We start from the raw sequence: 12,009 nt of genomic DNA, 5'->3' as shown, positions 1-12,009 counted from the left end.
AGGTGTTTCAGAGACATTACTGTTCCCTTCGCATTTGCCTGGCATTCTTATACATCTTTTTTCTCTGTTTTCAGTGAAAAAAAAATTATTATTAATAAATTGCTGCCGCAAATCCCTTATTTGGCCCCATAATCACACTTGCTGGGAATTAAAACTTTTTTTCCCCTTTTGTCTCCCCTTCTCCCACAAGGTGGTGCAAGAACCAGGGACAAGGCACCATCCCAGCCTGTGCACAGTGCCCTGAGCAGTGTCTGTCCATCTCATGGGCCTCAGAGCAAGAAGCTACAGAAATTTGATTTATTTTATAAGTGTAAGAGAGTCTTAGAAGTGATTTCAGTGCAGTGTAATGAGATTTCATGAGATTTCTGATAGCAGCTGGCTCTCGAATGGAGCAGAGAAAATCACAATGAAATTTAGCAGTTGAAGCTAAGCTGGGAATACAATGAGGGCTACATTGAGAAGGACTGAAATGAATTATTTTTGGGAATATGAGGGATTTGACCTGTACTAGTTGAACTTTTCCCAAATCTCTTTTTACCCTAAAAGTTAAGCCTTCCCAAAATTTGCTTTAGCTTTAGTATAGCATTATGATGTAATGTAATGTAATATAATGTAATATAACATAATATAATATAATATAATATAATATAATTGTAACATCATATAACATAACATAATTATAACTCATATAATATGATGTAACATAATGTAATATAGTATAATATAGTATAGTTTAATATAGTGTAGTATAGTTTAATATAGTGCAGTATAATTATAATATAATGTAATTTATGTATATAAAATAATAAATTAGCCTTCTAAGAACATGGAGTCAGCTTCATCATTCCCTTCCTGCCACAGGGGACACTGAAAATCCCCCAGGGCTCCTTGTTCCAGGTGGGTTTTCTCTCTCTCTACAGGTATGTTTGCCTGGAAGGGAACTCTGCTCCGTGCCCTGTGGATGGCATCCATGGGTACAGATGTCCCAGAGGCTCCTATTGCCCGGCAGGCTCGGGGCTGGAGCTGCCCTGTGAGCCTGGCACCTTCAGCCCCGTGCCCGGGGCCAGCTCCTGCCTGCCCTGCCCGCCTGGCATGGCCTGTGCCAGTGCTGGCACCGTGCAGCCCCTCACCTGCCCCAGAGGTGAGAGTGGGTATGGGGGGCATTCCTCTCTCTGCTCAGGGAATGGGGGATTTGCTGCTGATTGAGCAGCCCAGCATTTCCCTTCTCCCTGGTTGTCTTCTTCTTGTTGTAAAGATGAACAATATATTTATTTATTTATTTATTTATTTATACCCCTTTTATTCTTCACAGCTCATATTTATATGGTTTTCTAAAGGCATCATGTTTAATTGGTTATTGCAGCTCAGTTCATTGGTTAGTAGTTGCTAGAGTACGTGTCTGTCAAAAGCTTTCCTCTCTAACCGTGTTTACATTCTTGTCTCCTGAACAGATGTTTCACACAGATAGAAGTCTTTCTTGACACAGCTGCAGATTCTTTTCTTACAGGAATTTATCAGGCTAGCTGTTAGCTGTACTTAGCCAAAATAGCAGGCCTGAGCCACGATTTAGTGGTTGCATGGATGGGCAGAGTTCAATAAGATAGAGTTGAATAAGTCCAAGTGCCCAATTCTGCATTTTGGCCACAATAACCCCTGCAATGCCAGAGGCTGGGGATGGTGTGGCTGGGCCGTGCCCAGCGCAAAGGGATCTGATGAGCAGGGGCTGGACAGGAGCCAGCAGAGTGCCCTGGGGGCCAAGGAGGCCAAACTGCTGGCCTGGGTCAGGAATGGTGTGGCCAGCAGGAGCAGGGAGGTCACTGTGCCCTGCCCTGGGCATTGTGAGGGCACACCCTGAGTGCAGTGCCCAGCTCTGGGCCCTCAGCTTGGGAAGGACCTTGGGACACTGAGCACATCCAGAGGGGCTGGGAACACAAGCCCTGAGAGGAACCCCTGAGGGAGCTGGGGGTGCCCAGCCTGGAGAAAAGGAGACTCAGGGCTGCCCCCATCACTCTCACAGCTCCTGAAAGGTGCCTGTGCTCAGCTGGGGCTGGGCTTTGTCTGCAGCAGCACTGACACAACCAGAGCACACAGCCTCGAGCTGTGCCAAGGGAAATACAGGGTTAGATATTAGGAAAACGTTTTTTACAAAAGGGTGATAAAGTTCTGGAATGTTCTGGAATGTTCTGCCCGGGGAGGTGGTGGAGTCCCCATCCCTGGGTGTGTTTAACAAAGCCTGGATGTGGCACTGGGTGCCAGGATTTAGTTGAGGGGTTGGGGCTGGGTTGGACTTGATGATCTTGAAAATCTCTTCCAACCTGACCATTCTATGATTCTGTGATTTTACAAGGGTACCAAGGCTGTTATTTTACAAGGCTGTACCTAAATGTGACATCTCCTGGCCCTCTCCATCACAGGGTACTTCTGTCCAGGCCACACTGCTGTCCCTGTGCCCTGTCCCGAGGGGACACTCAGCCCCTTGGAGGGGGCACTGGCACCCACGGCCTGCAGGCAGTGCCCCGTGGGCAGGTACTGCAGGGGAGAGGCCAACTGGGAGCCTGATGGTGAGTTTGTCCTGTGGGGACTTCAGGGGTGACCACACTGCTTTGGGAGCTGCCAGACCTGCCCCAGCATGGGGGGGACCCTGGGGCTGGAGGATGGGGGGAAATGGGAAACATCTCCATGAATGGGGTAAAGGCTATTGCAGGACGCCCTGTGGCTGTGCTTATCAGCCTCCTCTTTTTCCCTGTTTCATTATTCTCACTGTGTATTTAATTATTTTAACTATTATTTTATTTAGTTTTATTGCTATTATTTATTGTTATTTAATGATAATATTTATAATTATATTATTCATTATGATATAATTATATTTTAATGTTCTGGTTTTTTATTATTATATGTTATTACTTATTTTATTTTGGTTTTATTACTATTATAAAATTATATATTATAACAATTATTTTTATATATTTATAATTATTAAATTCTATATTTACATAATGCATAATATTTATTATATTATATTTTGTTAATTATTCTTATATGTTTTATAATTATTATAATAAATTACTATTACTATCATTATATTGTAATATTAGTATATTATATTAGTTATTATTGAATATAATATTATTATATTAGTATATAATAGTATATACTATTATAATAGTATATATTATAATACTAGATACAATAGTATATACTATATACTATTATTATAATATATGTAATATATTGTTATATTACAGTACTATATATTATTATAATATAATAATATATAATATTATATAAAATATAATGGTTTATTATATTACTATTATATTAGTATATATTATATATATTTTACTTTATTAATATTTTAAGCAGTTATTTCTGTTACTGCATTACTTTTCCTTCTCTCCCTTATTTTTTTCTGCTTTCCCTTCCTTTAACATTTTATCTCTGCCCTTTCTGTGTTCCAAAATCCTTCCCCTCCCACTTGTGCACAGAGTAACTGTCCCTGTGCCAGAACTCCAGGCTGGATACCTGGAAAGAGGAGAGGCAGAATTCTTCCCGCAGGAAGCAGAGTGAGGGCAGCAGTTAGAGAGGAGATAAGTGAGCAAAGAGCAGGTGAGGTCAGTGCTGGGAAAGAAAGGGATGGAGGCCAAGGGTTGTTGGAGAGGCAAGGAAAGGTGACCAGCCCAGGCTATCAGCAGAGATAACCCAGGACAAGGATGGGTATGGCCTCTCTCGGGAGCTCTCTCTGTTGGCGAGGTGTGAGGAGCTGCTGTGGGTGGTGTTTGTCCCTCTCTGTGCCCCTCAGGGCTGTGCTCGGCCGGGTACTTCTGTCACGGAGGAGCCACCGACGCCACCCCCCGAGGGACAGCCGGCTTCCCCCTGAGCGGGCCCTGCCCTCCGGGGCACTACTGCCCCCAGGGAACCCCCTTCCCTGTGCCCTGCCCAGCTGGGACCCTCAACAACGCCACCGGTGAGTGCGACCTCCCCAGGGTTTGTCCTGTGGGGACTTCATTGGTGACCACACTGGTGACTGGGACCCCTCCCATGGGTTTGTCCTCTGGGGACTTCATTGGTGACCACACTGTTGAGTGTGACCCCCCCCACGGGTTTGTCCTCTGGGGACTTCATTGGTGACCACACTGGTGAGTGAGACCTTCCCATGGGTTTGTCCTCTATGGATTTCAGTAGTGACCACACTGAGGAGTGTGACCTCCCCATGGGTTTGTCCACCTCAGTGGTGACCACACTGGTGATTGTGACTTCTTCCATGTGTTTGTCCTCTGGGGACTTCAGTGGTGACCACATGGGTTGAGTGTGACCTCTCCCATGGGTTTGTCCTGTGGGGACTTCGGTGATGACCACACTGGTGAGTGTGACCTCTCCATGGGTTTGTCCTCTATGCATTTCAGTAGTGACCACACTGGTAAGTGTGACCTCCCCATGGGTTTGTCCACCTCAGTGGTGACCACACTGGTGAGTGTGACCTCCCCTATGGGTTTGTCCACTTCATTGGTGACCAGCTGCCCCTGAGGTCAGTGGCCACGTGCTACCAGTGATGGTGGCCACATTGTCAGTGATGGTGGCCACGTTAACCATGATGGTGGCCACACGTTACCAGTGATGGTGGCCACATTACCACTGGTGGTGGCCACGTGTTACCAGCGATGGTGGCCACGTGTTACCAGCGATGGTGGCCATGTGTTCCCAATGATGGTGGCCACATTACCATGATGGTGGCCACATTACCATGATGGTGGCCACATTACCAATTCAAACAAGCTCTGCTGGAGCTGGGAGTGCTCTGGTGCTGTCCCAGCTGCCGTGTTTGTGTCCCTCAGGAGGTGGCTCCCAGGACAGCTGTGTGCCCTGCTCCCCTGGGGCATTCTGTGCCAGCGTGGGGCTGAGCTCTCCCACAGGACCCTGTTCTGAGGGCTTCTACTGCCCAGCCAACTTCAGCTCCATCAGCCCCACAGCGTTCCTGTGCCCCAAGGTACTGCTCAGGGCTGGGCAGGGCTGGTTGGAATCCGAAATGAGGGAATTCTCAGAACTTTGGGCCTGGAAGCCAAAGCTTAGAATTAAACACAGGATTTGATCTGAGACCTTAGAGAAGGCTTCCAAATTAGTGCTAGAATGAGAATGTGGATTTATAGTTCAAAGCAGAGACATGTTATTAAGTAAAAGTAAACAGTGAGTTTAGAATTATAGGTTTGTCATAACATGATTGGTTTATCATAACATGTTTATCATAACATGATTTGTTAAGAAAACTTACACTGTAGCATGAGTCCATAAGATGAAATATTTAAAGACTGGGTCAAAACCATAAATATCCTGGTTGGCAGTGTTTTATTGGTCAATAAATCCTTAAAAGGTTGTGTAACTAAGGGTCTTGTGACCTCCTGAGCCATGCAGTGAAGATGTGAGCCAAACTCACCCTTCCTGCCTATGTAGAAGATAAGAAAATTAAATCACATCATCTAAAAACTCAGAAGTCCCAGCTCTAACTCATTCAAAATTCCTTCAGAATACCCATACTCTGAGTGTCCCACAGTGGCAAAGAGTCACCCACAGCTGATTGAAACTTTGGTCACATCCACACAGAAGTTTGGGTGATTCTGTGATTTATATAGCCCCTAACTTTGGCAGATATTTACTATTGTTAGATATTTAGTGCTGTTAGATACTATTAGTAGATATCTTGGATAGAAACTCAACAAGGTAGAGGCCCTGTGAGGGGTAATGATGCCTTAGGATTTCAGCTTTTATATTTTCCATCTATTTGTAATCCTGCAGTTCTTTAGTGCAGAACTCCAAACTCCACACACAGTGGGAGCTGCTGCTTCCCCGTTTGGGGCAGACACAACAATTCCTCTCCAGGCCTGGCAATCAAGGACACCTCACTGCCTCAGGGCCCAGAGATGGAAACAAAAGGGAGTTGGGGGCAGCAAACTTGGGGTCAATGACTTCATTAGCTGAAGCTGGAATTGGCAGATTCACCCCCAAAATGCAAATGGACCAAACTTATAAAAGTGTGAAACCTGTGACCTATTGTCCATTTTTGGGTGGGTTTTGTCTGCCCTAAATGTACCCGAAGGCTTTTCAATAATAGAACTGCTTTTTATTCCCTTAATTTTGCCTGGCCTCTGTTTTTAGGTATCCCAAGAAGGCGCCACCCTCTCCATGCAATGCTCTCCCTTCTGTGTCCTGCCAGGGTCACTTCTGTGGGCCAGGCTCAGCCCTGCCCAGGCCGTGCCCAGCCGGGCAGTACCAGCCAGCCCCGGGCTCTGCCTCCTGCATCCCGTGCCACAGAGGATTCTACTGCCAGGAGAAAGTGGCAGGGGACCCCAGGCGCTGCCCACCTCATTCCTACTGCCCCCCAGGTACTCTGGCACCTGCTGGGGGAATCCACAAAATCAGAGGGAAAATCAGAGGGTTTTGGGAAAGCTGCAAAAGGCAGACCTCAGATACAGCAGAACTGTGATCAGAGCTAAAGCAGCAGCCATGAGATAGATCAGCAGAAAAATTATTTAAACTGTAGAAAAAGCAAGGGCAAATAGAACAACGGTCTGTGTATTAACGCTTGTCTGAATAACTCTCTAAGCTGCAGAAAGTTTATCTAGCAAGATATTAGGAAGGTTGATGCTTAATAATGGAGATCTGTGTGTTGTGTTTTAAGGCTTACAAGCAGGTATTGTATTTGCAATAAGCAAGCATTGTTTTAACCAAAGGTACGTGTGCTTATAGTGGTTGGATGGAACTACTGTCAATGTGCTTTTGCTTTGTGAGAGTGGCCAAAAAACTTATAAAGTAAGTTGTAACATTAAGTTCTTGGTCTGCTGCCTGGGATGTGAGCTGATGGCATCTTCCCATTGTCATAACCATGTAATGAGACTGATGCTGGAAAATAAAACAGCTCAAGGCACGTTCCACAGCAGTCCCATCCCATTCGCGTCTGTAAATAGCCCCCCCTTGCCAGCGTCACCTGCCAAGGGCTCAGGTGTCCTGTGCCTGCCTGTGACCCCAGAGATGGGCAATCCTGAGTGACTCCCCCAGCCCAGGTGGTGAGGAGGGGGCAATGAGCCAGAGTGGCACAGAGGCCACCTGAGACTCACTTGTTAGAGCTCAGGAGCCTTGTCACACCTCAGCACTCTTAATGAAGTTTATTTTTGTCTTTGTGCTCTCCCTTTTAGGGACACAGGTTCCTCTCACCTGTCCTGAGGGCACCTTCACTCCCGATAACGTGACTGGCCTCTGGAATGAGAGGGAATGCCTGCCTTGCCTCCCTGGCCACTACTGCAGGTTAGGATTCACTTCACCCTGGAATTTTTTCCCTCCCTCTGGAGCAGTCTGACATCCTTGTTTCATGCTGGGGAAGTTCTTCCCAGCTCCTCTCCTGTATTTCTCTCACTCAAAGAAAATAAACACAAACTTAGCCACAGAGTTGGGTACAGAGGCATTGGACCTGGGAATCCTGGGAGGCAAAAGCAGTCTGGCATCATTGTTGTGGTACAAAGAAGCACCTGAAAGAGGTGTGGGTGGCATTTATTCTCTCAATTTTGTGACTTCTCAAATTTATGAAATCATGGGAGTAATGCAGAAAGTGGAAAGTCACCCAGAATTCCATCTGCAGCAATGTGCCTTGTTCATGGAGTTTGAACTGGCTCACTTCAGTCATCTCTTGGAACCCTAGTTACTGAGAATACTGAGAATTTTGTGCTCACAAACACTAACCCTCAAGAGAACACTACATTTAACCTGAAGTCATAGAAAGAGCTTCCAAAGTTGAATAATAGAACTAAAATGATGAGTGTACAGTTTGAATAGAAGTGTGTAATATTGCATAGTAAGAATTCTATTTAATTCTATTTCTTAAATTCTAAGAAAACTTATAATTTAAAGTTTTAAAATACAGTAATATATATAAAGCAAATTAGAAGTTTTAAAGCAGAAGCTAGTGCATCTACACGGTTTTTTCAGTGGAAAAATGTGTCTATATTCTCTCTCATATCAGAAATTACTTTTCACTGCAAACGTCGCAGAATTCCCAATCAATACTCTGTTTTTGCACCAAACCAGCAGCAGCAGCTCAGAATACACAAATTCTTGTTTTTCTCGCTGCTCCAGGCACGGCAGGCTGGAAGGGAAATGTGCTGCAGGATATTTCTGCCTGGCTGGGAGCTCTCAGGCTGCTCCCCAGGGCCTCCCCTTCTCCTGGCGCTTCCTGGCCGGCTGCCGCTGGGGCCAGCTGTGTGCAGGGCTGTGTCCTGCAGGTAGGTGAGGGTCTTGGTTTGAAAAGGTGTCTGCTAAGGAAGGCAGGAGCCGCCCTGAATTATAGTTTTGAAATTAAGAAGCTCTCAGGAATAACAGTTCTTTACTAGGGGAAGAAAATAATAAAAAAATTTAAAAATAAAAAAATAAAATAACAATAAATAAATAAAAAAATAAAATAAACAGGTGTGTGCAGGGCTGTGTCCTGCAAATAGGTGAGGGTGTCTTGGTTTGAACAGCCAGGTGTCTGCTAAAGAAGGCAGGAGCCTCACCCAAAACAGAAAATGTAAACTCCCTCCCCCAAAATTATTGTAATTTTGTAATTAAAAGACTCACAGGCAAAGATATGGGAGCAGGAATAACAGTTCTTTACTAGGGAAGAAAATAATAATAATAATCATAGTAAAAAAAAACCAGAATAAACAGGTGTGTGCAGGGCTGTGTCCTGCAGGTAGGTGAGGGCCTTGGGAGCCCTTCTGAAATAGAAAATGCAAACCCTCTCCATCTGAATTATTATAATTTTGAAATTAAGGGGCTGTCAGGTAAAGATATGGGAGCAGGAATAACAGTTCTTTACTAGGGAAGAAAATAATCATAATCATAAAACCAAAATGAACAGGTGTGTGCAGGGCTGTGTCCTGCAGGTAGGTGAGGGTCTTGCTTTGAAAAGATGTCTGCTAAGGAAGGCAGGAGCTCCCCTGAAATGGAAAATGCAAACCCTCTCCATCTGAATTATTAGAATTTTGAAATTAAGGGGCTCACAGGCAAAGGTATAGGAATAGGAATAACAGTTCTTTATTAGGGAAAAAATAAAAAAGAAATAAAAATACAGTAACACAAGACACCACTGCCAGAGTCAGAGCATGCCCTGCCCCCTGTGTGCCAGGGTGGTGTCCCAGCCCCAGCCCATGGGGGCTCAGCCCTCCTGCAGTGCCAGCTGTGGCTCTGCTGCAGCAGGGATCCTGCACAAGGGGGGAGTTTTCCTCTGCAGCTCCAGGGCTGCTGCAGATGGGCCTGGGCTCCCTCTGGCCATGCAGGGCAGCAGAAAGCTGCTCCTCTGGGAATGCAGGGGAGAAAAAAGCCAAAAGGCCACCTGGCTTCCCAACACCTGTAAAAATTCATTCCACAGCAACAGCAGACTCTGGCTCGGTTGTTTTTGCCACCGGAGGGTTCCCATGTTTTACTTTTCTCTCTTTTCCATCCATTTTTTGTAGGTCACTTCTGCCTGGAGGGCTCTGAGGTGCCCACCCCGTGCCCTGCCAACACTCTGAGGGCTCTCCCCGGGGCTGGCAGGAGGGAGGATTGCCTGCCCTGCCCTCCAGGCCGGTGGTGCAAAGCAGGTTTGGGTGATGGCAGCTGCTTTTTGGGACACTTTTGTATATCTGTGATTTCCCATTTTCCTCCATTCTGATGCCTCAGGTTTAGCTTTTATATTTTCAGGTTCTGTGCTGCTTTAGTGTGTGGGTCTGGGTTCACATCAGGGGATGCTGAGCTCTGTGCACAGAGCAGGGAGACAAAACAATTCCTGCTCCAGCTGGGCACCAAGGACAAATGATCCCAATCTCAGCCCAGGAGCACAAACACCGTGGGCTGGAGAGAGAAAAACGAGCAGGGTGGGACTGCCTGGGCTAAAGCTGGAATGGGACAATGAACTGCAAGGTGCAAATGGAGCGGAACTTAAAAAGAGAGAGACCTCGTGACCTCATGTCCATTTTGGGGCCATTTTGGTTCATCTTGGGTTCATTTTGGGACCATTTTCATTCATCTTGGGTGCAGCCCTGGCTGGGCTCTTGTGCTGCCCAAGGTGCATCCATGGAGGCATTTTAATAAATCCCTGCTTTATTCTGTAACTCTGTCCCACCTCGGCTCTAGCTCAGCCTGCACAAGGCATCAATTCCAGACTCTTTTTTCCACATTTTTCCCAATTTTTACCCATCCCAGACCCTTTTTATCCCATTTTTCCCAATCCCATCCCATCCCATTTCTCTCCATTCCAGCCCCATTTTCCCAAAATTTCCCCCATTCTGACTCATCTTTCCCACATTTTCCCCCTCCTAGCCCCCTTTTCTCCTATTTTTCCCTGTTCTAGCCCCATTTCCCCCATTCCAACGCTGTTTTCCCCATTCCTGCCCTGTTTTCTCCACATCTCCCCCATCTCAGCCCCTTTTCCCCCCATTTTACCCAATCCCCTCCCGTTTTCCACAATTCCCACCCCATTTTCCCCCATCCCAGAGCATGGCTTGGATGTCAGACATGGAATTGTGCGAGAAAAGAGGCAGTGACCTGTTCACGCAGTGACATCCCTGGGTGCCACCTGGCAGAGGAGGGGCTGGGAGGACACAGAGCAGTGTTCCAGTGTCAGTGGGGACACTCCTTAAATCCTCTTTTTCTGTTTTTTTAGGGGATTCTGAGGCCTATCCATGCCCTTTGGGCCACTATTGCTTCGGGAGCAATGGCAGTGCCCAGGGCAGTGTCCTGGCCCCTCAGGAGTGCCCTCCCCACACCTTCCGTGGGCACCTGGGGGCACGGAGCCTGGCAGAGTGCCAGCCCTGCCCTCCTGGGTACCACTGTCCCCTGCCAGGTGAGTGACTGCCAGGTACCACTGTCCCCTGCCAGGTGAGTGTCCCCTGGTTCCACTGTCCCTTGTCAGGTGAGTGTCCCCAGGGTATCACTGTCCCCTGCCAGGTGAGTATGGGGCAAAGCCAGCCCTTTTCCCACCTCTGGGTGACAAAATTCTGTCCTTTTCCCTCCTCTGTGTTACTAAATTCCATCCACTTCCCGCTCCTCTGTGCCAAAATTCCCTCCTTTTCCCTCCTCTGGGTGCCAAAATTCCCTCCCTTTCCCACTCCTCTGTGCCAAAATTCTTTCCCTTTCCCACCTCTGAGTGACAAAATTCTCTCCCTTTCACTCCTCTATGTGACAGAATTCCCTCCCTTTCAGTCCTCTGGGTGACAGAATTCCCTCCTTTTCCCTCCTCTGGGTGCCAAAATTCCCCAGGCTGAGCTTAGGAAAGGGAGGGAGAATTTGTGCTCACAGCCATCTAAGAGCCTTTCTCCAAATTTCCCCCTGGCCACCCAGCTCCTTTTCCTTTTCCTTTTCCCTTTTCCTTTTCCTTTTCCCTTTTCCTTTTCCCTTTCCCTTTTCCTTTTCCCTTTCCCTTTTTTTCCTTTCCCTTTCCCTTTTTTTCCTTTCCCTTTTCTCACTCCCTTCTCTTTCCCCACAGGCCTGACCAGCTTTGAGGATTACCCTTGTCCCCCCGGGTACTGGTGCCCTGGCAATGGGGACACTTTCCTGTGCCCAGCTGGCACTTGCAGGACCCAGCCTGGTGCCAAATCCTTGGAAGAGTGTGATCCCTGCCCTCCTGGATATCACTGCCCGGATCCAGCCCAGACAGGGCTCCCCAACACCCAGGGAGTCCCTTGCAAACCCGGCTATGAGTGCCCAGCAGGTGACACCAACTTTGTTTGCCTTATTTCCATATCTCCTGAGCCTAAATGAGGGATCAGCAGGGAATTTGTGGTATTTGCTGGGTCTTCGGGATGATGGAGGAACTGAGAATCTGACTCCATGTTCTTAGAAGGCTAATTTATTATTTTATGATATAGTATATTATATATTATATATATATTGTTATATATTATATTATTATATAATATATAATAATATATTATTATATTATATTAATTTCATTATATATAATAATATAATAATATATAATATGATATTATATAACAATGCAATATA

The sequence above is a fragment of the Melozone crissalis genome, unplaced genomic scaffold, assembly GCF_028551555.1.
Source record: "Melozone crissalis strain CALT ecotype California unplaced genomic scaffold, PUWL_Pcris_2 ptg000120l_1, whole genome shotgun sequence".
Lineage (NCBI taxonomy): Eukaryota > Metazoa > Chordata > Aves > Passeriformes > Passerellidae > Melozone > Melozone crissalis.
This window is presented reverse-complemented; position numbering follows the sequence as displayed.